Source organism: Schistocerca nitens, chromosome 6, assembly GCF_023898315.1.
Source record: "Schistocerca nitens isolate TAMUIC-IGC-003100 chromosome 6, iqSchNite1.1, whole genome shotgun sequence".
In the NCBI taxonomy this organism is placed as follows: Eukaryota; Metazoa; Arthropoda; class Insecta; order Orthoptera; family Acrididae; genus Schistocerca; species Schistocerca nitens.
In genome coordinates this window covers 103,516,762-103,544,112 of record NC_064619.1, presented here as the reverse complement: position 1 = coordinate 103,544,112, position 27,351 = coordinate 103,516,762, and the positions used below count along the sequence as shown (strand labels likewise).

Sequence of the window (27,351 nt, the reverse complement as noted above, 5' to 3'; positions counted from 1 at the left end):
ACTAATGAGGAGGTTCTGAACAGAACTGGACAGAAGAGGAATTTGTGGCACAACTTCACTAGAAGAAGGGTTTAGATGGTAGGACACATTATGAGGCATCAAGGGATCAACAGTTTAGCACTGGCAGGAAGCGTGGAGGGTAAATATCTTAGAGGGAGACCATGAGATGAATATGGGAAGCAGATTCAGAAGTCTCTGGACTGAAGGCCTTTCTTAAAAGTACAGTATTTAAAGAAGATCAGATTATTTAATATTCACATTATTGTAGAGTTCAGCTGTTTACCGCAAGATATGTTGGCAGCACATAGTGTAAGGTGTCAGGCAAATACAACACCTTCCATGAAAACCCTGCCATGATAAGCAAATCCAGTAGTATGTCACATACTTCCGAATAAATCGTGACATTAAATTAACTGAAGTAATACGAGTAACGAGTGAGCAAATGGAATACCACAGACTAACACAAGAAAGCCTAAATGCATGTCATACCTTCCCACCGTGAGACAAACGCCGTTCCGAGGGGAGAAAAGAGAACAGAAGCCGTGAGCAGAACCGTGTTAAGCTGGAAGGCCCTACGATAGGGGACGGACACCCACGTCGCCAGCTAACCGCTAGGACCACCCCCCAGCCCATGTTAAAAGCTAGAGCCCTCCAGAAGAACAGTATAGATCTTACGATAACACAAAAAGGGCCACCCCAGCCGTAAGTTTTAGCGTAAGACTTTTTCGCATCTCTGTTACGTTGCAAACTTTAAAAATATTGCCCCACCACGAAAAGTATAATGTTTCTCATTGGATAGACAGAATTTTTGTAGGCGGAGCTTAAGGTTAACATTGAGACCCTGATTCGTCAGATGAAAACACAACCAGATAGTTTTTTTAAACCAACTTCGGTAAATTGTAGTAAGGAGAAGTTAGGGGAGAGTTGCTTCCTAGACGGCGAGGTGAGCAGAGCTGTGCTGTCCGCCGCCCCTGACGAACACCGACAAGGTAATGAACGCACGCGATGCCGCATAACAGCGCATAAAGCTTCACTCAGAACTATAGAAGTCTCATCCGTTACACCACCTTTTTGCGTAATACTAGTGTCGATCGTCAATTCAAGCTCATGGTGTTCATATTTGCCACTTGAAGTAAAAATCTGAAACGCAATGATTTTTCTGTTATATAGTTATTGAGAAGCCACATCAGCCACTGTAATTTACGACAATTTAGATAAGTAATTAAAGATAATTGAGGGTCACTGTAGAATATTTTTGATAGTTTTCTCTTTTATGGAACTTAATTTAAACGTAGATTATTGATGTGATATGGCACAGGTCATCCTTCGATCCATTGTAGAACTTGGAAACCCATTCAGGGAATATTCGTTCACATTTTTGTTAAACGCAGTTGGTTTTTACCATCCTGTATTAAAACATCTCCTTTTATCAATAGTGCAATTTATAAACAATGTTTTTTGAGTAGAATAAAATTTCCAATGGTAAACTTAACTGCTTTTTCGACGTTATTTTACCAGCTAACTAAAAATAGGAAAGCCTTGAACCCCTTCCACTAAATTTAGTTAGTATTAAGATTCTTTTACAGGAAGTGCAGTGGAGCTGACGCTGAAATCATTAAGTATTTGGTTATATCATCGCTAGTCTCACTGAACTCTTCTGAACTCTACATGTCATGTGTGGTCTGGCGTCTCCTTACAAGCAACAGGTCCCAGGTTCAAAGTAGTCAATTCCCAAAAAAACACGCTCATAGCGTCGTTGCGCGAAAGTGGTAGGGAGACACGATATAGAACAACAGACACCACGCAGAATGTTAGAATAGGTAGGCATTTGGTGACGCGAATGTCAATTGGTAGTAAAGCTTTAAACATGGCTGCGTTGTCAGCGACCGTTACAACGTAAAATTAAAACAATTTCAGCTTTCACTCTCGAAAGTGAACTCTTTTTGACCTACTTTTCGTCCACTTCTAAAGTGCCTTCATCAGAAGTGAAACATTTAAAAATTGTATGTCACATATAAAATTATTATTAAGTGATAACGCTTTATTCACAAAATATTAAAAGAGAAAACATAACGGCAGGCCACTAAAGATTGCACTACATGTCGAGCAGCGGCAGCATTCAGTTGGGAGTATTTCAGGAGGAGATTTTTAGTTCTGACCTTTGCATTACAAGCAAGAGATTTCTTTGTAAAATCACAGTCTAAGACAAATAGTTACGAAACTCTATAGTACAAAAAAATGGAATCATTTGACAGACGAAGCGATGCCAGCGCACCAAGCGGCAGGCGTGACGGAAGACTGGCATGACATAAATAAACTGAGAACTTGCTTTTTTTTAACACTGTTACTTCCGTATTTTCCATGCACAGTGCGTAACGGTGATTTTTCCAGTCTGAATAGAAAAATGCAATTACAGTATATAATTCGTCTGTTTTTAATGTCAACAAATAATAAGAATTGCAGTAGGTACTGGGAGATGAAGGAGATTGCACAGGATAGATTAGCATGGAGAGCTGCATCAAACCAGTCTCAGGACTGAAGACCACAACAACAACAACAAGTGCAATGTAAAATGTACAGTTCACAGCAGCAGAGTCGTAATCGTATAATCGAGAAATTAATTGTAACCTGATGCGTTTAAGTTCGAAAGGAACTGATCACGAGCATATCAATGTACTTTCTGCTGCTTTTCGCTAATTGTAGTTCCTTTGACGAGATTCTTTGCGGATTTCTACCACAATGAAACGCATTCAGAGCTACACACCTCTTTTACATTGTAGGGCGTTATCCGTTGCTCATAAAAGGCCTTCTCGGCTTTGTTTCAGAGCGCTGGGTGTACCTACATATAGGGTGGACCACATTAAACCTGCACCGCAGATATTGCGGGTATGAAAAGTTCTACTGATGTGCTGTTTTCACAGAGTGTATTGGTAGTGAGGGATTCGTATTGATAGCCAATCAACAGATTGTAATAATACCTCGAAAGCGTATTTTTGTGCAAATTTAAATGAACAAATGTCTACTCACATTAACAATCTAAAAGCAGGGCAAATTAAAACGTCGATGGTGATTGTTACAAGTTTCTAGCTCGGGTTGTTTTCGAGATACAGTGTGTTGAAAAGTTCCCACACTGACGCTGTTTCTGACCAGTAACGGGAGATTTGAACATCACAGTTTGTGTTCAAAATTACCACCGGCAACGGCAACACACGTTTCCAGTTTTGTACGGAACGACTACTGCACACGCGCTAGCATTTCAGCGGAGGTGTCCGAGCAGGCTGCAATAACACATCGTTGGATATTATCTGGTGTACTTGGTATGTGCTTGTAGACGTCGTCTTTCTGCTTACCCCGCAGAATAAAGTCTGCAGGGGTCAAATCTTGGGAACGGGCCGGCCAGGATACAGGTCCTTTCCTTTCAATCCAGCGATTTGGAAACAATTTGTGAGGACATATTGTAATACTTTGTACACTATGGGAAGGAGAGCTATCATGTTGGTACCAGGGGTTTCTCCAAATTCGCAGAGGAGCGTCCTCTAATATCATTGGAAGATGGTCTGTTGGGAGGCTGCAATACTTGCGCGTGTTTAGTGTTTCGTCTATGAGAAACGGGCCTATGAGCAGATGATTCACTAGCCAATACGACAAGATACACTCCATGTCGGTGACGGTCGACCTGACAAGGCCAAGGGGGTTTGTCAACAGACCAATACTACATGTTTCTGCGGTTTACCTGGTTACTATTGGTAAATGTGGCTTCGTCACTAAACATGATATATCTGAAGTATCCTGTCTTGATGCCCATGTACTGAAGTTAACACGAGTCTCGTAATTGTTTCCGTGTAGCTCTCGATGGAGAAAGAAGTATTAGGTATGGAAACTGTGTTAATGGAGTGTGCGTGGGGCATTTATTGATTCATGTCACTTACTCGCGTAATTGTACAGGGTCTAACGTCTGGATCAACTGCATCAGCAGCAGAAGGAAAGTTACTTTCGCTCTCTTCTGCCGTCACTTGTTTACTTCTGTTACGTTTTCTAGGTGTTACACTACTACTTTCACGTAACTAGTTGGAGAGGTTGATAAATAACTTCCGAGATGGCTGGCGTCTATTGGGATATATTGCCGCATACACTACACAGGCGCGAGCTGCATTCTTCCTACTCTCTCCATACATCATGAACGTGTCGGCTTTTTCTCCATTGGTAAATCCCATCTTTCATTCACAACCAAGTACTAGGTATGTCACACACTAACTGACGGCCAACTCGTGATGCACTGAAGGAACACACAAGCACACTGTAAGCAAACGTAACAACATCAAACTATGCAGCTTGTATGATGCAAACAACAGTTGGTGTAAGAACATTTAAAAAATACAATATCTCATATACGCTAGCTCTAGGATCCTGCAACAAACGCTATTCTAATTTACCCTTCTTTTAGTGTGTTAATATCAAAAGAAGTTGTTCCTTTTAAAAATCTGTACGTTTCAACAAAAAGTATACTTTCTAAGCATGGCTGGCATCTGTTTATTTCAAACAATACGAGTTATTGACTATTAATTCGTTCCGTGAAAACTACACATCGACAGCACTTTCCATTTCCGCAATATTGGCAGTTCCCTACGCTCCTCGGAGTATGGGACTTCATCATCATCATCATCATCATCATCAAGTTTCAGGTGATTTTCCCTATATATGTTCAAGATGTTCTTTGTCAAACGTAACATTTAGTCTTCCCTGCTGATACGGAATTATAAGGCCCTGTGGAGCCTATAAAGAACGAAACGAGCTGGTCTGATTCAAAGGTTTAATCTGTCAGTAATGTTCTGAACGTCCACAAGTACCTTAGCCTGTGCCTTGGCGCTGTTTCCAGAATGACTCTTCCGCTGGTGATGCGACGTATTCAGTAGGACTGCACAGAAGTTTGGAAAATGGGAGAGCAATACCGGCAGAACTGGAGCCTTGAAAAATGGTTCAAATGGCTCTGAGCACTATGGGACTCAACATCTGAGGTCATCAGTCCCCTAGAACTTAGAACTACTTAAACCTAACTAACGTAACGACATCACACACATCCATGCCAGAGGCAGGATTCGAACCTGTGACCGTAGCGCTCACGCGGTTCCAAACTGAAGCGCCTAGAACCGCACGGCCACACCGGCCGGCACTGGAGCCTTGACCAGGCGAAGAAATACGGGCATTGCGAATTATTTGCGGTGTAACAGTCAAAGATATGATAAGGTTACTGGGCCAGAGAGAACGTTTGTTATCAAATCAGTAACAATGGAATCAGTGAAACAGGAATAACGACATTTGAAATGCTAATGCCACAGAAACCTTCAACAAGGGGGGCCATCATCGCTAGTGCCTGCTAAAATCCTGCGGGAAAGTGGACGGGAAATAATATGAAAACATACTACCATGGATTGTCACCACAATCCGCGGCGCTAGTGTAACATTGACTGGTAATGAATTTTTATGCACAAGGTTACAACACATTAAACGGTGTTGTGAATTTATTGAAGTACATGGCTACACAAATCAGAGTTTTTTATCCGAGTAGGTGACTTTCATTCGAAGTTTATTTAATATTTGTGTCGGGAAGGTCTCATTTAGAGTTCAAATTATTTCTGTGAGTCTGGTGTATTGGTAGACAACGTAGTACTTCTTGCGTTATGTTTCAAAACTACCTACAAGCGATATACATTACAAATGTGTCAATATTTTTGGATGGAGATTCGATGCCGAATGATATATTCTTGGAGAATCTCAGAATCTTACAATTTTGAACATGGCTCTCTTTCGTCTGCACTATATAAATGTCAACATAGAAATAACACAGTCAGCTAGTTGCAAATAATAGTTTAAGACGTTTACCTAGGTTTCGAGACCTCGAAGGATATCTTCATCGCCGGCAGCTGTCGCCGAGCGGTTCTAGGCGCTTCAGTCCGGAACCACGCTGCTGCTACGGTCGCAGGTTGGAATCCTGCCTCGCGCATGGATGTGTGTGATATCCTTAGGTTAGTTAGGTTTAAGTAGTCCTAAGTTCCAGGGGACTGAAGACCTCAGATGTTAAGTGCCATAGTGCTCAGAGCAATTTGAACCATTTGACTTACATTGCTGCTACACAAAAAATAAAAGGTCACAAGTTTCGCCGCCTATTGTCGCACACAGTGACGTTTACCCATTTCAGTCATTATAACAGAGATAATCGAATTAAACAGCAGTTAATTATAAAAAAGAACAAAATTCAAAGGACGAAAGTTAAATGTATTTTTGAAAATACAAAGTAGTCAAGTAGACTTTACTGAAGAACCCATTACGTAAAGTACAGAATATTGTAGAGTATTTACACCAACAGCTACGCAATCCAAAAAAGATCAGTGTGAAGGAAACTTTAGTAGTACATAGCAGTTTGAGATATGAAGAAAAAGATGTTGCAGAACTAGAGGCAGAAACACATCCTACAAAATAAAGGAATAAAATAAATGCGAGTAATGCATTAAAGCCACTGAAATAATTTTTCTTATGTAATTATAACTGTTTGTTGAGGATGAGACCGTCGTTCTTAGAAATATGATTGAAAATCACCAGCTCTTCGAGCACGTCGAGTCTGTGACCTTTCTTCCAGTTAATAACGGTTATGGTCGCCCGTTATTTGAAAACATCTACAAAGATAAAACAGACGTTGAAGTGACTAATTTAGGGATCAGTGCTATTTCTGACAGTAATTAGTATAAAAAGTTTTTCCAGTCTATTTTGAGGCCCTGTTTGTTACAGAATTCGTTGTCTTGTACTTAAGAAAATATAGATGCAGAATGACCTTTTCCAGTAACAATGACTTGAAGAAAATTTTTATTCACAGTCTCAAGTCCACAGTTGCTCCTGCACACAGTTCAGGAGTTTCACTTGTGATATAAAAATAAATTAAATACTCGTCCTTTGAATTTTGTTCTTTTTTTGCAATTATATGTTGTTTAATTCGATTATTTATGCTGTAAAGTTGTGAACGTGTGGGTGCTATTCTGTCATTCTGCGCAACGGATTAATCAGAGATGTACCCTTTACCCTGTGGCTCCTGCAAGATGCAATTTCCACCCCACTACAGAAGTCAGAAAGACGCTCCTAACGTTCTAAAGAGAAATGCCTGAAAAACTTTCTTCAACATATATCTTCTGGAGTCGTCTGCTGTAAGGAAATGACACAAAAATTCACAAAATTTCTTACATAACTAGTGGGATACTTGGGTACTAGAGTAGTGCTAGTTAGTGTAAGAAAAACACGAAACTAACGAAAATAGTTATTTATTTCGCAAAAATTCTGAGAAATCACAATGGCACTTTTAGTCATGAACTGAACAAGTTATTTCCGGGTTCTTTTCCGAATGTGAAGTTACCTCTTAAGGATAGGATTCAATAATGAAATTTCTATACAAAGTTTAAGATTGTTATTGACTTGGCAGAATGGCTGAGAGCCGCACCTACTCAACTTGAATAATTATCCGTTAGAATGTTGCTAGGTACGGTCGAGGCTGTCACGCATGAAATGCAGTGAAGTGTACTGTTGCGGAGGAAATATGGGGCTCGCAAGAGCTGTAGCGCACAATACCGTAAGCTGCGATGACTGCTGTCTGTGCCACTCGCTGCTGACAAATAAGGTAACTCTCACTCTATCTGGATTGACCTTCGCCAATCTAACTCTCCGTATGCCTTGATGAAGTCAAGGACTCCTATTCGCCCCTAGTCTAACTATTGGCGTGGTACACCTGTCAGATAACCAGTCCACCGCGATGCCACTGAAAAATTCGCTTGCAGGCATTTAACTATAACTCTGTCCATTCCCACCGCACAATAAGTGTGGCGGCCAACACAGTGACCAATGCTAAATTGCAAGGACTCAGTATAGAGTCACACTCAGATTCACTCTCGACAGAGGTGCTCTCCCAGTGAAGTACTGGGGCGAGACTTGTTCCTCGCTCTTTGAGTACATGTACGAGCGCGCACGCTATCGTTACGTGTTCTCGCTCCAAGATCTACAAGGGAACGGTCCCTCTCCACGCCAGACATGAAAGGGTATATCTTTCGATCTCTTCCATTACTCCTTCAGCTCAAGGCGTCAGAAATATCGTGTGCCAATCAGCATTGCTCTTCAAAAATGGGAGAATAACGTTTCGTTTAAGGTGACCAATCCGGAAATCTGTAGCATTGGGGTTTTGCGTTTGCTGTCTCCCTGTGAAAATCTCTGAAACTGCGTGCTATATTTGTAAAGAATGCGTAGGCTGGGCGCTCCCACACAATGTAGCGGAATTTGCTTTTAAGCCGAACAGTGGGTCGTTCTTCCTTTCACTGGGGCAAACGCTGTCTGCTCCACAGGAGGCCGAGGTTGACTCGTCCTCTGAAGGAACCGGTTTCCTGGAGTGCGGTCTGACTCTCTCGGACTAAAAGCTCGTCCAGACTGTCGTGTCTGGAATGTATGTGTGTATGCCAGCCTCGAGTATTCCAACCACGGTACGCTTACTTGTTATTTGAATATCGTTTACATGAATTCATACAACACTGACTTTATTTTATCGAGCTTGGGTTCGAATGAAGCGGTTTGATGTGCGGAATATGATTGTGAGGGCGGAATATGTAAGCAGTGAAGGTCAGAAGACCACGACACCTTACAATGTCTTAAATGGAATATGTCACTGTGCATGCCTGATAAGAGGCACAACTTGTCTCTAGATTTCGTAGCAGCAATGAAAGGCGCAGGGCCACTCAGTCTGATATTGTTCCATTGCGAGGTGTACATACCAAACGATTTGACTTCAGCACGTCTGCTGTAAAATCTGACTCTTGCCTTCTCGCAATGTAACTTTATGTAAGAAGACTTTTCATGATATGACTTTTTTCATGTTGGTTAATCTAACTTATTTTTCTATGTACTATTGAATAGGGATTTTAAAGTTTTTATTCTCTCAAGACATCCTTAGAGGTGCCAAGACCGAGGTAAATGTGTTAAACAGTTGTTTGCAACCCGCTGGCTGTATTATTTGTCTATTGGAATCCTTGAGTATCGATAAAAGTTGGGCATGTGCGTTGCAGTTGTAAGTGAGCTGCGTGTGCTTTGTTTCTTATGTAGTGTGCCACCAGTTACGTCCTACTGAGAGTGGTTTAGATGTTCTACACTTTAAACACAAAGGCAGGGAGCTAGGTATTTCAGAAAGCCTTGAAATAGGAGGTGCGGCTAGAAAAAAACCGGACTGATGCTGGAAACAACATTTATTTACAATTATTTACAATTTCATGTTATCTCCTTCAATGTACTCTCCTCCTCGGTCTCTACACCGCTCCATACGAATTTTCCACTGTTCATAGCAATGCTGCAGATCATTTTCGGTAAGTCCATACATTACTTCCGTCGCTTTTTCTTTAACTGCTTCAACAGTCTCAAATCTAGTTCCTTTCAAAGCTGACTTGACTTTAGGGAAAAGAAAAAAGTCACAGGGGGCCAAATCAGTTGAGTAGGGTGGATAATCTAAGATGGGAATGTTCTGTTTTGCCAAAAACGTCTTCACTGACAACGCACTGTGAGCTGGGGCATTGTCTTGGTGAAGGATCCATGACTTTTTTCTCCACAAATCGTTCCGTTTTCTCCGTACTCGCTCACGTAGGGTAGCCAGGACGTTAATGTAGTAATGCTGATTCACTGTTTGTCCCTCTGGTACCCAATCAATGTGCACAATCCCTTTGATGTCAAAAAAAAAAAACAATCATCATTGCCTTGAATTTCGATTTTGACATTCGTGCTTTTTTTGTCGTGGAGAACCAGGAGTTTTCCAATGCATCGATTGGCGTTTAGTTTCGGGATCGTAAGTAAAAAACCACGATTCATCGCAAGTAATAACATTTTGTAAGAAGGTGGGATCACTTTCAATGTTTTCCAGGATGTCAGAACAAATCATTCTTCGGCGTTCCTTCTGTTCAATTGTGAGACACTTTGGAACCATTTTTGAACACACTTTGTTCATGTTGAAACTTTCATGAAGACTCTGCCTAACACTTTCCTTGTCAACTCCTGTTATCTCAGACACTGCTCTGATTGTTAAACGGCGATCTTGTCGAACAAGTTTACCGATTTTTTCAATGTTTGCATCAGTTTTTGCTGACAATGGTCTGCCAGTGCGAGTGTCATCACTGGTGTCTTCGCGGCCATCTTTAAATCGTTTAAACCACTCAAACACTTGTGTTCGCGATAAACAATCATCGCCGTACACTTGTTGTAACATTACAAACGTTTCACTTGCAGGTTTTCCTAGTTTGAAACAAAATTTGATGTTAACACGCTGTTCTTTCTGTACACTCAACATTTTCCGACGCACAGACAAAACGTCAACTACTTAAAGCAGACGCCACGGGCAAACTGAGTGCAGGAGGCAGATGAAACTCGAGCAGTAGGCGGAGCGAGAGTCACGTGACAGGCCACGCGACTTTCAGCGTTATTGCATTCGTTTTATTGTTTCACCAGTACTAGTCCGGTTTTTTTCTAGCCAAACCTCGTATACACTCATTGTTGTAATAACTCAGATAGTGTAATGAATGAACAAGTAACAGACAATGATTTTTCAGCATTTTTATGAGGTTCTAGCTTCATTGGTCTTCTACAATTGTCACTAGCACAAATGTACTATACATCATTTTATTTGTGTCGCACACATACAGTGAAGTAAAACGAGTTACTTAATAACTACGGTTTTATCTTAGCTTTAATCTTTTTACTTTTTTGCGTCGTACTGCTTGTTCTAAATATGTTTTATTTTGCTTATATATGTTGGAATGAAATACACTATATTTTAAATTTGTATAATTTTCTGCTCTTATTGAAAAAGATCTTATTAAAAAACCATGGCTCACTATCCTTTATCTGCGGACAACAGCGCTACCTCTTAGTCGCTATCAAGCGTAAGCGAGGTTACCTTCGCGATGCTGAAGGTCACTAGATTCATTCGTCTTCTAGCTGTCTATATGTCACAAAAGTATTTCTTTTTTCATGTGGATATATTAACAACATGGTCTTAAGAGTCGAAAGAATTCATTATCACACCACTGAAGTTGTATTGTATTGTGGTAGGTATTTCTGCAGAAGATTTTTGAATTTAGGTTTTCAAACCTTTGTACTTCTGTTAATACATTTCAGTATGCATTCAATATAAAAACATCTTATTAATTTAGCAGGTCATCTGATGATGGTCTACACCCGAAGGGCGTTATGAAAATAATGGAGTTCCGTTGACATCTGATGACTACACTTTGCGACCTATCAGCGTTTTTTGGAAGCATGTAAAAATCTTTAAAAATAGTCGAACGCCTCACTCACGTATTTCAGCAGTAGGCTACTTATAAGAATGTGGACATCTTCCACTGCCTGAGGCAAAACGTAGCAGGCACGTTACCGACAGGAATACGACCACTGCAGACATATCCTAAAGCTGCTAAAACTGCGAAACGTGGCAAAGACTGCCTATGAAGAGATAAACCTGTCCAGGAATGTAAATATCGTATTGTAGGAACGAAGATGACCACCTTGGGCTAGAGAGCCAGAATCCGGCTGGAGAAGGAGGAACGAAACATCTTGAGAGACAACTGGCGCATTGAACAACAGGATAAAGGTTAAGGCAGGAGTGTGGACCGGTTTCAAGCATGATACGGAAGAGAAGACGATTTCTCCCGGTATGCCTTTAGGATAAAAGACAGAATGCTGGCAAAGGCGATATGGAATGCAACTTGCCTAACAGGGAGCAACTGGATGTAAGAAGTCGGGAGAGGGGGGCGGGCGGATAGAAAAACATTTGGAAATAAGCGGAAAAAATCGGTATACTACAGTGCAAGATATTTCAGTTAAAGGAAAAGTGGTTGGTCATATGAGGACTGATATCAGAATCAAAATGAAACATGGAAGCTGGGAGAAAGAGGAGGAGTGTACGAATTAAGAGGGATTGGGAAGAAAGAATAGGTACTGAACAAGTCACCCAGGACCCCGTAGGGTCGAAACGAATTAATAATAAATAAACATTATATGTTGCGTTATAGATAGTTTTCGAAAATTTCTCCAAAATGATGTTTTAGCGGATTAGGTAACACAAAATTTCCCCTAATAGGACCCGCAACACATGTGGAACGTAGAACTGTACGTCTCCCAAACAATGCCCTGAGGAAGCCTACACAAAATGGTCAAAGGTAATTTTTTTTTCACTTGACTGTCAACAGTATCAGTACACTTGGAGAAACGCATGGTAAACAATGTGCTGTCTTAAAATTTATTTATTCACAACTGGTTTCCATCACTGATCATCTTCACAGTGGAAAAGTATTGGTACAGCTTCACATGTCATGCTTTTTAACCACTGTGAATATGATCAATGCTCGAAATCGGTTGTGAATAAATGTATTTTAAGACAGCGCAGGGTTTATCACGCAGTTCTCCAACTGTTCACACCCCTATGTAATACAGAATTCACCACTTTCATGTCACGAGTAGCGGATTCACTAGTACAAATGGAGTCAGGGAGCATGGCGTTATCAGTAGAGAAGCTACAATAGCAAAATCGGTAGGCTACGAGAGTTATGTGACTTATAATGTGAACTAGCCTTTGGATGTCACCTGAGCAGAAAACCCATCAGGGACATTCGACCCATGTAAAGCTATCCAAGTCGACTGTTGGTGACGTGATTGTGACGTGCAGTTGCGAAATAATGAGCACGGCTAAATGAAGACCAGGTGCACCTCATGTACTGACGAACAGAGACCGCTGAGCACAGCGGAAGGTGGTTATAAGAAATTCCATGAAACCAGCAGAAGAAATGACTCGTGGGGGTAGTACTATGACCACTACAGCTAGCACGATAACTGTGCGTAGAGAGCTGAAAAGATTGAGGTGCAATGTTTGAGTCTCTCCTCATGAACCACTCATTTCTGTACCCAGAGCTAAGCGACGCTTGCAGTGGTGTAGAGGACGAGACCACTACACAGTGGATGAATGGGAATGAGTGGTTTGGAATGATGAATTACACTATGTCCAGCGGAAGGGTTTGGGTTTGGCGAATGCCCAGAGAATATTAGCTGCCATTACGTGTAGTGTGAACTGTGAAGCACGCAGGAGGTGGTATTACAGTATGGGGGTGTTTATCTCATTGTGTATAAGGAAACTAAATGCAGATAGGTATCAACGCATTTTACATAATTGTGTTTGCGCACAGTAGAGGAATAGTTCGAGGACGCTGGCTGCGTCAGCGTGTCAGTACACCTTTTTCATAAAGCAGGATATGTGCGGCAATAGATCGTGGAAAATAACATTCGTGAATCTGATTGGCCTGCCAGCCTTCAGACCTGAACCCAATGGAACGGCCTTGGGATGCGTAAGAACCTTGACTTCGCTCCAAATCCTAATGTTCAATACCGCTATCTTCCGTTGTATCGGTTCTTGAGGAGGAATGGGCTGCCATTCCTCTAAAGACATTCAGACACCTGAAAGTGTCCGTATATGAGATCTAGCCGTCATGAACTCGAAGGGTGGTGTCACCCCGTATTAAAGTCCACTAATATATGCGTGGGTATTTTTGATCAGATAGTGTATTACCTTCTCCCCATACATCACTCAAAGGTCGCTGATGGGAAAGTCAAAGTAATTAGAACTCATGCGCAGAATCACCAATTATCGTTGTTCCTACGGACTATTGGTATAGATGTAAATTACCATTCACTTCTCATTTTAAAAACAATTTATAAACATTTAAATGCGGACATCTTTGATTTGGTTGTGCCGTGACTTTTGTTTGCCTCGATTGAAACATGTTTACTGTTACCAGTTACAAAGTATTTATTTTACGATGCATGTTACAGGTTTAAAACTCCGGCTGATTTTTGTAGAGTAATACACCATTTACGTTTTGGGTTAGACTTCGGGTTTACTTGTGCACTGTCACTAACTGTCACAAGCTCCGTTTTCAGTCGTGTTAACAATGATATATCTGATTTCCAGTTCCAGCGTTGTCCAGCCCCAGATTTCATTACGCCGCTTCAGTTGGATTCGTTGACAGTACATTAAAACAAAAGGTTGTTTCGTTTTATAAACGTACTTCGTTCGAAGCTTTATTGTTGCTTACCCCACAAGGGAAAACACGTTTTATTCAGAAAGGAGGAACTATATTCTGGAAAAGCTCGTGAGGTAAATGTGATGCTGTTACAGCAAGCATATCTGCGAGCATATGAGAGTTGTTGTCATCGTGAAACGTGCCAATGTGCTGTACATGAATGACCACGCTTCAAATAAGCAATAGTTTTAAGAACTCCATGTGATATCTGAGAATAAATCCGGTGGTTGCACGGGCATAAAAACTAAAGTGCTAGCCTTTTTAATTAAGCGAGCGCCGATCAGAATGCAGCGGGATGGCAAACATGCGGACGGCCAGAGAAGAGGCAGCGTGCCGAAGGGTTACGATAAGAGCCGAGTCGGGCGTGATAGTCCAGCACGGTGACTTCAAAGAACGTGAGGGCGGAAGGTCACCGAAAAGTCAGGGGTACCTTAGAAATACGGCGCAGCGTCCATAGGCGGCCACCCCTTGGAGATAGAGAAGGTGGACTGGTCCGGCCAGAAGCTGCCGTAGGGTAAAACAGTAGTTTGTTAGAAAAAAACTTTGAATTAGAGTGCCATAGAAAAATTTGCAGAAGAGTGTAAATCGAAAGTGTATTTGCGCAGAAAGCAACAGCGAAAGCATAAGGTAAAATGGGTCTGTTTTAAGTGCACAGACGGTGGCTGACGTCACAAGCGGTTTAGTGGGGGGAGAGGGAGTGCAGAGCTCGCCATTGTTGAGGACTAGCGGTTAGGCCGGCCGGTAGTTGCGCTCCCGCAAGATTATCAACTAAGCTTTGCTTTTTGGCTAAATCTGTGTAAGACCGCGACAAAGTAACGTTCGCGTAGGTGGTGAATTTATTTTGACTGTGAATGATTGATTATCTTAATACGTGACGATTACAGAGGTATAGAAGCAAATAGTTAATTGAGCAAAGCTTAGTGCATGCATCAACACGACAGTCATTGTACTCGTTAAGTCTGCTGCTGCTGTTCTCGCTCCTGCTGTTGCAATTCTGGTTTCGTTTTCTGCCAATGATCATTAAAACCAATTGGTTGTGATCATGCTTATTTTTATGTGGTGTATCAAGTGTAAGTAAAGACTAAGTTCCATGACATCAGGTAATACACGATCCTGGTCTTGTGCACTAAAAGATCTGCGTGGCAGCTGAGTGAATGATATTAAAACGATCACAATTGGGATTAACCTGATTGAGACAACAAGCAAAGGCAATCGGTATCCAACAGTGGTCATAAACCCACTTAAGGCGCATATTCGTCTGACCGCTATCTGGCTGGATCCTGGCGTGCAAACTTCGATTTTGCAACTTCTTTGTATTATATTTTATCACAGGATATTGAGGCCATCGAGTCTGTAGAATAAATCACTCCGTCTTCAGGCCACAAGTAGCCCATTGGGGCCATCCGACCGCCGTATTATCCCCACTGATGATGCGGATAGAAGGGGCGTGTGGTCTGCACACCGCTCTCCCGGTCGTTATGATGGTTTTCTTTGACCGGAGCCGCTACTATTGTGTCGAGTAGCTCCTCAATTTGCATCACTAGGCTGAGCTCACCCCGAAAAATGGCAACAGCACACGGCGGCCCAGATGGTCAGCCATCCAAATGTCGGCCGCACCCGACAGCGCTTAACTTCGGTGATCTGACGGGAACCGGTGTATCCACTGTGGCATGGCCGTTGCCAGTCTGTAGAATATAACTGCTTTTAATCAGAGCTGCGTGGCATTATTTAGTAGCACCGGCATTCCTCTCCACAACCTTAGTTCTTTGTATTTGGTAAGTCCAGAACCCACAGGGTGACAAATAACGTATGAGAGGCTGAACTGCAGGTAAGGGCAGGTAAGATTACAGGTCGAGAAAGTGCGGAGGCTGACTACGCTGCCACCGCACAGGTAAGTCACAAAGAGGACCTGTCACGCACCCCTTTAAATCTACCTCTTATCGTACCAGACAGACCAAGGGGTCCACTACGTCAGAAGTTAGGGTTTGTCATTCTTCAGACGGGATGTTACAAAGTAGTGCAACGGCCTAGGAAATGTTACAATCGGTGCCTCTCGTCAAGTGTAATATAATTTATATTCTATCAGCAATAGGATGTTACTCACTATGATTTACATTTATTGCAAATAGATTACACAATATTTCATCCCGTCAGTTAAGTTTCATATTTCTCTCATGACCATACATTTTCTGGAGACTAGAAATCTATTGTGTAGGAATCAGCATGAGTTTCGAAAAAGACGGTCGTGTGAAACCCAGCTCGCGCTATTCGTCCACGAGACTCAGAGGGCCATAGACGCGGGTTCCCAGGTAGATGCCGTGTTTCTTGACTTCCGGAAGGTATTTGATACAGTTCCCCACAATCGTTTAATGAACAAAGTAAGAGCATATGGACTATCAGACCAATTGTGTGATTGGATTCAAGAGTTCCTTGATAACAGAACGCAGCATGTCATTCTCAATGGAGAGAAGTCTTCCGATGTAAGAGTGATTTCAGGTGTGCCGCAGGGGAGTGTCGTAGGACCGTTGCTATTCACAATATATATAAATGACCTTGTGGATAACATAGGATGTTCACTGAGGCTTTTTGCGGATGATGCTGTAGTACATTGAGAGGTTGTAACAATAGATAATTGTTCTGAAATGCAGGAGGATCTGCAATGAATTGACGCTTGATGCAGAGAATGGCATTTGAATCTCATTGTAAACAAGTGTAACATGCTGTGAATACATGGAAAGAAAGATCCTTTATCATTTAACCACAATATAGCAGCTCAGCAAATGGAAGCAGTTAACTCCATAAATAATCTGGGATTAGGCATCAGGAGTGATTTAAAATGGAATGGCCATATAAAATTAATCGTCGGTAAAGCAGATGCCAGACTGAGATTCATTGGAAGAATCCTAAGGAAATGCAGTCCGAAAACAAGGGAAGTACGTTACAATACACTTATTCGCCCATTGCTTCAATACTTCTCACTGGTTTGGGATCCGTGCCAGATAGGGTTAATAGAAGAGATAGAGAAGATCCAACGGAGAGCAGCGCGCTCCGTTACAGGATCATTTAGTAATTGCGAAAGTGTTACGGAGATGATAGATAAAACTCCCGTGGAAGACTGCAAGAGAGACGCTCAGTAGCTCAGTATGGGCTTTTGTTGAAGTTTCGAGAACTTACCTTCACCGATGAGTCAAGCAGTATATTGCTCCCGCCTATGTATATCTCGCGAAGAGACCACACAGACGCATACCAACAATCGTTCTTTCCACGAACAATACGAGACTGGAATAGAAGGTAGAACCGATAGAGGTACTCAAGATACCCTGCGCCACACACCGTCAGGTGGCTTGCAGAGTATGGATGTAGATGTAGATGTAGATATATAACGAAAAAGTGATAACACTTTGTGTACTGCTTTCAACTGGATAAACTTTAGCCACATTACCATAGACATAAGACTGAGATTGTGTTCTCTGTGCGTTAAAATTATTAAAATTTGTAGCGGTTGTCTACTGACGCCTTTTAAACATTCCTCACCATTACTTTACGGTGTTTTCCGTGCGGCATAATTCCGGAAGTTAAGAGGCACTTGCGACATAAATAACTTACTGTCTCTCTCACGAATTCTTAGAGAAGTAAGTGCTTCCTAGCTGCTGTAAATAACCCCCTCATTTCCACCTGCAAGACCTCAGCATATTAATATTTCATATTATTCTCATTTCTAATAACGCCCTAATTAAGAGGAATTATACGCAGCAGTGCATTTATCTCTTTCTGGAACGTCCTAATTAAGATAGATGTCCTCGTTAATTCTAAAGCGCGAGGCAACTTTATCTCGGCAGTATGCCTCTTTGTTCTTAAACAAGTAGTCCCCGGAAGAAAGCTGTGAGGAGGGAGATGGTGAGAGCTGCGTTTATGGGTTTCGAGCAAATTCCGGAGTCACACCGGTACAGGTTAAAGAAGCAAACTACCTCCGACACCTTAGCTTATAGTTAAGGCTTTATTTAAAAGACTTCTTGTTGGTACACTTTAAGGGGCTTAAATAATTGCTGTTTATTTACCAGAAGGTTTAAGCATTGTTCATCCTGAGAAGTTTGTAGGTATTACAGTCTACATCAATTGTATCCGATTCTCATAGTTAAACAGTAAAGAGAAAGTTTTTTTGTAATGCAAATCTCTTTCAAGAAACATACTGGCAACACCTTTGTTTGCAGATATACAGAGTGGTTTATTATTAAGAAATTATATATGCTGCGCTTTGATGTTGATGGTAAGTAGACCACTCGTGTACTCTTTTCAAAAATAAAACTAAGTGTCTGTAACTTCACCAGTGTCGTTTATATTGCTATCTATTTAGGTTCAGACACCGAGAATCAACATTTGTAATAAATTTCAGCGCCAGCTTTCAAAGGTCAGCGGTATTATTTCCCTATCGCAGAAAGGGGCCAGAGAGAAGTAAATGTCTGAAAACGTAAGATTTTTAAATAATTCTACTGCCTTCCAGCGATGTTTCGAACACTCATCATCCACAAATGCTCTCAGCTAAAATACCACAAGTTTAACTAAGTAGCCGGCCGAAGTGGCCGTGCGGTTCTAGGCGCTGCAGTCTGGAACCGCGAGACCACTACCGTCGCAGGTTCGAATCCTGCCTCGGGCATGGATGTGTGTGATGTCTTTAGGTTAGTTAGGTTTAAGTACTTCTAAGTTCTAGGGGACTAATGACCTCAGAAGTTGAGTCCCATGATGCTCAGAGCCATTTGAACTTTTTTTTTTTTTAACTACGTGCGCTGATACCTTCACTAATGGCGTATTCTAAAGTTTAGCTTGCGATGCAACAGTGCTCTTCCCCGTGCTCTGCTTGTACCAAGAATTGTTAAGTTGGAGAAATTCATGTTTTATCTTTAATAAGACTATATGAGCGCTCTGCTTGCCATAAAGACCAGAGAGCAGGATGTCGAATGTTTTAATAAAGGAAATGAACACGCTCTTCTTCACCTCATGTCACTTACGAACATGGGCCTTGCTGAGATAAATATTATGAAACTCAGCTTCATTAACATCTGTGCACGTCTGTGTTTCAAATGAAAATTTTGTGCGCAAGTCCGCCGTTCAAATGGTTCAAATGGCTCTATGCAGTGTGGGACTTAACATCTGCGGTCATCAGTCCCCTAGACTTTGAACTACTTAAACCTAACTAACCTAAGGACATCACACATCCATGCCCGAGGCAGGATTCCAATCTGCGACCGTAGCAGCAGCGCGGTTTCGGACTAAAGCCCTTAGAACCACTCGGCCACAGTAGCCGGCAAGTCCGCCGTCATACATGAAAGTCGTACTTAAATAGATAGGCGTAGGTAAAACGGTAGATGTTACACCGTGAACATTAATAAATGAATCAAATCACCGGCATATTGAATCTCTTGTGTTCTCTGTACCACTGGAGTTCCTTGTATAGTCCTCCCACCTTCCACAACAGCGGCACATCGCCTCTGTTTTTCATTGTGCTCAGTACACAAGTGCTTTGAAATGCCCCAACGAATAAAAGCCTCCCAGTTTCAAGTCCGGGAAACGTGGTAGCATGTTTTAAGTACATCTCTCTTAGTCATCAGCCATAGAATCTAGTGAAGAGTCATACGAAACCAAGAGGAATGAAGAGTTACATGTGGTATGCTAGTTAATTCGGTTTCTCTATGCTTCGGATGATAGATATGTACTCAAAAGATTCCCAGGCCCACAAATTACCACCATTGATTGACGGTAACAACGTGCACATACTTGTAATAAAATATGGGCATGACCTGCAAGTAAATATTTATGAAACTGCAAATGAAGGATAGAATATAAAAAAATCAGAGTAGGGACACCATCGAATTATGCTTATTTTGCACTAAAAAGTATTGTCAAGTATGACTAGACAAATGAAGAGAAAAATACAAGGTAATCAGTGTCAAGATAAACCTCAAAATTCAGCATAAAATTGTACTCTGATTTTGCAATGCTGTGCCCATATCAAGTACCGAGACATGAATCGTCGCAGAGAAAATTTGGGAAGTCTTAGGTCATGTCAAAATGGTAGTAGGAGATTTCAGTCTATCATGTACAGCTTGTAAGACACACGAGTTAAGAACTGTAGGTGAGTACAGAATATTTCGTTACATTGTACTAAATGTCCTATTCAAAAAGTATTTAGAGTATTAGCAGACAAACCACCTCCAGGAAACGTGTTAGATATGCTGGAGACAAACAGATCTGACATCTTAGTGGATAATGTGTAATGCTTCTATATTATGAGACATGGAGTTTTGTTTTTGATATATGACACAGAAAGCCTATTTTCTGAGTACGTATGTAGAAGCGTCGAGATATAATAAGGAGAAAAGTCGTGACTTCATGAACATAAGACGACGTTCGTCATGTTAGTAGCCCCCAATATCAGCTTGTGCTGGACGCTTTTTGTAAAAAATGTCAGCTGGCATCATTTACAGGCGCTCTGGTCCTTATGGTTACAATGCAAAGTGTTAAGGAAGCACATCTCATTCGACAACGGAAACGTTCAGACGATTTCTTCTTTTGTGGTCCTATACATGAATTTTAGTTGCGCCGGTTACTTTTACTGCAGTGGTTTTTTTTCCCTGTAAGTTTGATAGATTTCCAGTCAGTACAACTCGAGTAGTGCTCAGGTTGAACGCTGTGAGAAGGAAATATTGGAAACCGTCCAGACCAAAACATGTTCTCCGTATTTTGGGGGAAGAGCACATAAACTGATCATCAATTTCGTCATTCTATATTAAGGAAAATGCCGGGTTACGAAAGCAGGCTTTTCGCATCACACGCTTCGCTTCGTGATTCTTTGAAACGTGTGAGAAAAATAAATTTACTTTCACGAGGCCAATTGCGTCGTATTACTGGATTACATATGCTTTTAAGGCCAGGGTAAGTCCGAAAATGTTTTCCTGACAGTGCTTTATTCAGGAAAGCACATTAGTGTTTACTATTTAAAACAACTGGTAGCGTGGACATGACGGAAATTAACAATAAGAAGTAATTGTAGTCAGTACGTGACTTCGGAGGCTTTCCCTACGTAATAAATCTTGAAAAATGTCTTCGGGTTTGCTACCATATCGTAAAATCATCTCGGTTCAATATTTCGCCGATCCATCTGTTCGCCATCTTCAGGAGAACAGTGCTGCTGAGTCCCGCTGAGAACTGAAGCCAAGGCTGCAGATCGAAGTCCTACATAGGCCCCTGTACCATACATACACCACAGTTCTCCTGTCGATGACCGGTCAGGTGTCGCCGCCCTTAGTAGAACATCGACAGCAACGATATATCACACTCAATGATTATTTTGGAGCACTCGGACAGGCCTCACCGATGAACTTTCTGTTCTGATTCGGGATAGTATAGTGTTCAATGTCCTCCTAAGAGGGAACCTATCGTCTCTTTTAATCAAATTATCCGCCAACATAATTTCAACTGTCTGTTTGTACACACTGTTACAGAAACCAGAAGTGTTGGCAACTAGCACATTTCGTCAAGTTTCATCCCCACGTCCCTTGTTTAAGTAATGTTCTGCTACAGCCAATTTTTCCGACTGTTGTAGCCTCGTATAACGGCGATGTTCCACGCACCTGTTCTGAACTGTGGGAATAGAACTGCCAATGTGAGCCTTCCCACATTGACATGGAATTTTACATATGCCAGGGCTTCCTAAGCGCCAAATAATCTATCACAGAACCGAATAGCGCCCTAATCTTGGAATGTACACGCAAGACACTCTTACTGTTAAAACTCCATAAAATTCTTCCATTTCCTAAAATAGTAAACAGTAGTCTGCTAATGTTTAGGGGCTACAAACATGGCGGTGCCCGCTAAAAAGCAATGTACAGCGTAAGCCTGTAGCAACATCTCTCTGTACAGATCGTATTACCTGTCTCCAATGCCTTTGGTTGTATTGTTGTGGAGTAGTTCGTCCACGCTGGTGAGCACTTTTTCTTCAGCGTTGGTAGAATCGGATGTGCTGTCTTGCCACGTGCTGATTTCGGAATGCGGTTGCTGTAAGTTGGAACATATCGAATAAACTAATGTCTGAATACGGAGTCACGTGTGCTTGTGTTGCACGAAACGGAATGTCGTGTTTGAAGAGAATTTTGAGTTTTAGATTTTTCAATATTGCATCTTGGAGTAGGAATTTAAGTTGAGGGAGAAGAAAAAAAAAATATGGAGGTTTGGCGACGATACTGTAATTCTGCCAGAGATAGCAAAGGACTTGGAAAGTGTCTTGAAAGGAGAATATAAAATGATCATCATCAAAAGCAAAACAAGAATAATGGAATGCAGCCGAAATGAATCATGCGATGCTGCAAGAATCAGATTAAAAGTCGAAACGCTTAAAGTAGCAGATGAATTTTGTTATTTGGACAGTAGAATAACTGACGACGACCGAAGTAGAGAGGATACAAAATGTAGACTGGCAACGGCTGGAAAAACGTTTCTGGAGTAGAGAAATTTGTTCAAAAAGTGGAAAGATGTAAGTGCTTGCAAGTATTTTCTGAGAAGGGAGTACCCATGTACGGGAGTGAAACATGTACGATAAACAATTTATACAAGCTTTTGAAATGTGATACTACAGATGAATTCTGAACATTAGACAGGTAGATCACGTAACTAATGATGAGGTACTGAATAGAATTTGGGAGAAAAGAAAATTGTGGTAAGGCCTGTCTAGAAGAAGGGTATCTGAGACATCAAGTTTAGCATTGGCTGGAAATGTTGGGGGTAAAAATCGTAGAAGGTTACCAAGAGATGAAAACAGTAAGCAGATTCAGAAGAATGTGAGGTGCAGTAGCTATTCAGAGATGAAGAAACTTGCAAAGGATAGGGTAACATGGGGAGCTGCTGCAACAAACCAGTCTCTGGACTAAAGACCACAACAACAACAACAATAACAACAACAACAACAGTTAAAATCTTCTGGGTTATTAGGCCGCGTCATGGTTCTCCTAAAATGGTCAACGTTTCGACCCCACTATTGGGATCTTCCTCACGGTTCTAGCAGGAGTGGACACCAGAAGAGCCTGAGGACGATCCCAGCAGAGGGGTCCAAACGTCGAGCTTTTTAGAAGAAACATGACGCGGCCTAATAACACAGAAGATTTTAACTTCAGAGACAACGGCCACGAAAGCCTGCAGACTTACATAACAATAACAACAACTTCTGTCGTGGTTATCAGAACAGTGTCCTTCTAAGCAATTGATAATATGCATGAACTCAGGAAATGGACATATCAGTCTTTACCATTTCCTTTTTTAAGTACTGAATGTAAGTTGAAGTTTTACCTGAGGTGTTCATTGCATAAGCTTCATATTCTGTGTCCAAATTTACAGTAACTGTTAATAACAATTACGAGCAATGCATACATGTTCATATTCTTTCATTATGGCACTTAATACACAACCAAACCACAATAGTTTTCGCTACTGACCCTTCACATCCCCCTTCCGTATTCCGAAAGTCTCTAAAATAATGTTATATAGACACTTATTGCATCTGGCGTGATCTCATTACTAATGTGACATTTGTTGGCGCTTAGCTTGCTCGCATTGCACTTAGCGAGATTTATTTACTTAATATCTAAAGCAGTGTGATTTTTTCCAGCTAATCTGGTCTCAGATGACTACATCTGCGTTATGTAGTAGGACTACGTTTCCTTTATTGCACAGGTAAGTCACACCATTATTAGGCTGAGGCTCAGAGATTATATAGCGCATTAACGGACAGTGAGTGCTCATTCATTTTGTAGTGATTGAGATTACCTCTAGTTACTATATATGTTTATCCTGAAAGCGCGTTAATTAGTGTTGTTAGGCCAAACGTACTATCGCACTCAGAGCAATGTGTTAAGAAATACAGTAGTGTTGAATTTTAATGGCAATGGGTAGACAGACTTCGCGCGTGGTGATATGTTGTCATGATGCAAGAATCTTACACAGCTATGTATATAAATGTGGGTTTGGATAACATACATACACATGTTGTACAGCTAAAAGACGGTATAAATATTTTGCATTAAAAGTCCAAAATAAAAAATAAGAATAAAGTTTACGCAGTCCCATCTAAGAGGTCACATATGAAGACTTCATTGAGATTGCGTACAGTGTACACAGCTATGCACATAGGAACTCCAGATTCTCAAGTTTCACATAATTACAACTAACGATTACATATAGCCACCAACAAACATAAAGCTACAACAGATAGACTGAAAAGTTACGGCACCAAAAATTACAATAGTGATGGTAACCAACGACCTCATTTCTGTTGTACTAGTATTTATGTACTGAGCGAAAAATTAAGCATAGCGGAAACATGTTTCAGTCTAAAAAATGCAAGATGTGAATTTCTAGATACAGAGCACTCAGTAGCCAAATTAATTTCTTCGAAGGAGAATGCTGAAGACCACAAGAATAAAGTAAGGCGTGTTTTCCGCTATACGGTAGGTAAGTTTGTTCATTGCAGGGTAGTGACCAATTTATAATGCACCGTGAGTAAATAAAAATATTAGAAACAACGAAAGTACATGGAACTCCATGGCTGATTCAAATGAAATGGAATCCTTGATGATAAAACGAAGCTGAGAGGAGTCACAGCAACTGTATGGACAGGCATCATTGAACTCAGAAGCTAAAACTGTCGAGCTGTCGATAAAGTCTGAAACGTTTCGGTTCTACGCAAAATGAATAGTTGGAACATATTAATTCGTCAAGATTCTCATGGTTTATGGCGGCAACGAAGCGAAAGACTATAAAATGAAAGTGTGGATATTAAACTCTGTATCTCTAAATTTGTTCACGAAGGAAGACCGCAACGCTGTATCTCTATTCTTTCACTACACGCAAGCGGAAAAATCAGACTGCAAAATATGTGAGCGGAGGATCACACAGAAGCCGTGGCATTAGAGCCTGCATACAGTACGCAGAAAGACTGTCTGCTTCCCGCTAACAGTGTCTGTAAGCCGCTGGAAGAACAGAACACGCCACGATACGAAAAAAAAAATGTCAAGGTGTTACAATCTATAAGAACTGTCACAGCACGTGAAGATTACTGTAAACCCTTTTTGCTGGCGTCAATGCCTTACATAAACACGGAACAGTTTTTTAATATTCGAAGAGGTTGAATTTTATGGAGACTGTAGTGGTCCACTTTGGTAATCAACTTCGTTACCAGTACCATCGTCTGACAGAGACCCATCATGTTGTGTTCGTAAAGATGATGAAGAAGATACAAGTACCATTTTCCTTGATGTCTAGAGAGCCTTCAGTACAGTTATTTACAGCTGCCTAATGTACTAAAAATGTACGTGAGAAAATCAGAACAAATAAGCGATTTTTTAAGGCTTCCTATCCAAGAGACCCCTCTATGTCGATGTTGATGTTGGAGAAGTGTCAAATACGAAATTAATCTCTGCATACAGTGAAACATTTATAATTCCTAGTAACTATGGCGAGTCCCAGTTCCAAGTTCCCATTACTGAATGTAAACATTATGGAAATGTTTTGTAAATAGCTATCTGAAGCCATAATTCGGAATAAAACGCAAAGTGTATACAGCGATTAAAAAAAAAAAAATACGTGAATTGGAATGTTATGCTGTAAGTAGCGTGGATAAAAGGACGCTATGTGTAAGAAGCATGAAGCGCCCTTTGAATGTATCCTGATAGCTAAAAGAGCCACGCGCACTTTGAATAAGTAAATGCTATTTGACACTGAAATCAATGTAAAAGATAGGGTCGCCACCAACTCTAGCCACACGACAAAGAAGAGGTAGCACTGAGTCGGAAAATTACTTAATTTATTAATAATAAAAACTCACAAAAGAACATTCATTGTAAAGTCATTGATAAAGAATGGGATATAATTATTAATATGATCCAGGCATTCTTTCCGTGAATCAAATGTTGAGTAAAGTAAAGAGGGCGTGAACACCATGCGTAAGTGCAGCCTGCAGCAAGATTCGTGAAAACGCGATCTCTTCCAGAGCATTTCTTTCAGATAAAAAAAGGGACGCTAATCACTACACCTGTGCACATGGAAACGCTATAGATGGGCCAACAAGGAGAACTACAAGGTAAATGGCGAAGGTTACGGCGACGTAACATCGGTACACTAGATACGATTGAAGGCAAAATTATTTATTCCTTAAAACATTGATGTAGTACATCTATAGACTGCTGTTGCATGCTAACTATGTACAATTGCTTGTGAAATACTATACGTTTCATAACAGACTCGCGTGCCCACTCGGTCCGCGGAGACAATTTCTATGGACCGTGGCCAAATTTTAGTCACATGAGACAAAGAAAATTCACAAATACTCAAAAATTACCAAGATCCGGAAAAGATTAGAAGCATACACACACAGTTGTAGGCACATAAACATTCACACTGAACCGAGGGCACTTCAACATATGCAACACCTTTGTGCTGCGTTCCTCTCACGGATCAAAGTCAAGACTACATTGGGAATCAAACTGAAAGTCTACAAAAGCCTTGCATTCCCTGCTGCCACCCAGCAAATAAATCTTTATAAGACGAAATTCGAGACCAAAAGCTAAAAGCTCCCCTCTCTATGTGAAAAGGCGCCACGCGGTCAGTCCAACTCACCCTTCTTCGACTGGAGCACAGCTGTGTACGCTTCCCGTACCGGCGGCAGACTGCCTCCCGCTTCTCCAGCCTCTTCCACGCTCCGCGTGGACCGGAAAACCCCAAGATGCCATTTCCGCCACCAACCTAACGCAGGTGGATTTCTCACAAGTAGCGGAAACCTCTTTGCCGACTTGACCACTACGAGAGTTGGCTATTCTGTACGACTATCGCAGACTTTCTGCAGCAGACTACGCCACCGTTTGTGAAATTGGGCTCACGGACTAATGAAAGGTGGCTACAGGACCCTTTCAATGCAACCTTTTATTTAAAAGGAGAGTATGTAGTTATATCTCCGTACTAAACGGTAGGGTTAAAGAAAGGAAAGTTACGATACACATTCGGATGCTATATTAAACCAGTTTCACATATACGCAACCGTACATATACGTTACTATATTTATTCAAGAACGGAAGTCTGCACTGTACTGGGATTTTATACGCTAAATTTACTAAAAAATGTTTCGTACTTTACCAGTTGTTTGCTACTGTCTTCTGGACCTACAGTGATGCGGTA

The 27,351-nt window shown here is 41.2% G+C and overlaps 1 pseudogene; it reads right to left on the bottom strand.

The window, feature by feature from the left end:
• Nucleotides 1-15,699: 15,699 nt before the first annotated feature.
• Nucleotides 15,700-15,817, bottom strand: LOC126264038 (5S ribosomal RNA; annotated as a pseudogene).
• Between the last annotated feature and the right edge of the window lie 11,534 nt (nucleotides 15,818-27,351).